Here is a 2697-nt window from a genome sequence, read left to right on the forward strand (position 1 = left end):
GTGGTTTTATATTAAAGGAAGGTGTCAAGATGACACAAAGTATACAAAAAAGCCCAATCAAAACTAAAAAGGAACCTAAGTTACACAAACAAAGAGTGAAAGGACCAAAGCAATAGAACTAAAACAGAAGCACAACCAAAAACTAAAACAGAAGCCACAAAGATGTCTATTGTCACTCCGTCACAACAATTTTGTAAATCACAAGGGAGAGGAAGGAGCACCTAAGAGTAATAGGCATGAGAGGCATCGAAAAAATTCCAAAACAAATGCCGGCACTAGTTGGACAGGGACACACTAGTTTAGGCCTTCCTCCATGTTCCCATGTCCAATGCTGTTAAATGCTCATTTTCTTCCTCTTCCAGATTTTCCATCATGTCCCCATCATCTAAAACTAAATGTGTGCATTTGTTAAAATAAATGCAGAAGCAAATAGGAAAAGTAAGGAATACCTAAGAACAATAGGCATGGGAGGCATCAGGAAAACACGAAACAATCTTCGCCCCTAAATTAAGAGGCCAAGAGGTCTAGTCTTTCCTCCATGTTCCCATACCCACCGCTCTGAGATACTCATGGCTTCCTTTTCCCTACTCGTTCTCAAGGCTTCATGACCTAAACTTTACAAATGTAAGCATGGAAACACTTCTATGAGGTAAAAGGAAGGCAAAGGAGAACCATAGGAATGGGAGGCATATATCCACCACTATTTCTAGTGGCACAGACGGGTAGCTCCGGGTTTCCTCCATGTTCCCATTCTCACCGCTCGTAGACTATTTCTTCCTATTCCTACCTCACCTATAAGGAGTATGATTCTAAAAATTCCATAGAAAGAAGCTTGAACTTGTGAGGTATATAGGCCTCGTACAATGGGCTCTAGAGTGTAAACTGTGCTCTATCTTCTGAGCGGAATATTGAAATCAACGAAAACACACACATATTTGCAGTTGCACCATTGTGTATTGGTGGATGACACTGGGCTCTGGAACATCTATTGGTACTATGGCACGTGGAGGGAGGATATCAGGAGATCTTTTTCTCATGTATAGCTATATATAATATTTGTCCCTGACCCTGAACTTGCATTTACAAGAAGAGGAAAGGCAATAAACCATATAGACCTTCAGTATATTTTATGAGAGCAAGGTGGATGAAGAGAGAATAGTCCATGTGTAATGGAAGATCACCAAAAGCAAGAAAATAAATGTGACAATTACATACCATTATGGAATGCCTTGAACTATGGAACATATCATTGTAATCATTGTATCAAATGATTGTCTATAAGTTGCATGAGATTTATTTTGTTCTGAAAACTTCGCAGGTGTGTTGATTAGTTGAGCAACATCTGATGTTGACTTCACATAATACATTCTTCTTAAACTGTTGATACTAGATCTAGAACTAATAAGATAGCAGTAATGCAGTTTTATGCAATATGCACTTAGTACTATAATGATAAAGGTGTTATTATTTTATAGTTTTCCGCATACGCTAGAGTTTCTTACTCTATATTTATTGCCAAATATACATGATAGTAATTTAAAGCTTGGAATTTTTTTATATCTTACATCTGCGGTTCACTCAGTTTACACCTTTGCATGATACACTATTTCTCCTATATCCCGGTACCAAAACTACCTGATATTGTTGTGCTAATAACTAGACTAATTTATCATGCACCTTTGCAATTGGGAATCATGTATTGACTCACACATGCATATTTTATATCTGATGATTTAGTGCCAACTGTAGTATATGACTGCATGTGGTATCTGCTTTTAGATGAGCCGGATCTTCTGTTCCAGGGAATACGCAAATCTGTTTATGTAGCCAAGATGCTTTACATCCGCACATTAACAGGCTGGGAAAGATAATACAAAAGGAGCACATACCAAATGACCGCCAACCAAAGATTCAAAGGCAACTATATATATGACATGGAAACAATTGTAGGGTGCTCTCAACTCTAAAGACCAATTGTCAGTTTGTCACATGATTGATATGTTAGTTGCCTGATGGTTTGTATTCTTAAACGGTTGATAGTTCTATTGGTAAATACTCCCTCCGTCCCTTCACTACTGGAAAAACGGCTATAGCTAATATGGACATTAATGGAGCACCATGATGATGGTGCGCCACTGCAATATAGTAGTGGCGCACCAGAATCAGGTGCGCCATTGCTATGTTTTTACTAATGGCGCACCACATGAGCAGTGCGCCATTGCTATCTTTTTTGGATCCATCCCCCCCCAGACATAGAAATGGCGCACCACACATAGGTGTGCCACTGCTATGCTACATAGTATTGGCGCACCTAGGTGTGGTGCGCCATTGCTATGTTTGGTGGGGGTGTGCCTGCGTGTGTGTATGAGGTTAGTAATGGCGCATCAGGGAGGGTGCGCCATTACTAACGTCTGACACACACAAACACAACCCCCCCCCCCCCATGTGGATCGCCTTTTAGGTTTCTAAAAAATAAAAGAAAATGATAAAAGATTCAAAAAAAACAGATGCCCATGTGTTATGTGTTCTAGTTGTTAGGAAAATCAACAAACATGAATTTTGACTTTTTTTTGCAAAAGGCTGCCGTGTTTCGGTAAAATGGCCGTAACATTTGCATACGACCTCCGATGAAAAAAATATTTATATAAAAAATCATCTACTCAAACAGTTACATCCGAATTTGACGGGCTACGCCCA

This window comes from Triticum aestivum, chromosome 5B (genome assembly GCF_018294505.1).
Source record: "Triticum aestivum cultivar Chinese Spring chromosome 5B, IWGSC CS RefSeq v2.1, whole genome shotgun sequence".
Lineage (NCBI taxonomy): Eukaryota > Viridiplantae > Streptophyta > Magnoliopsida > Poales > Poaceae > Triticum > Triticum aestivum.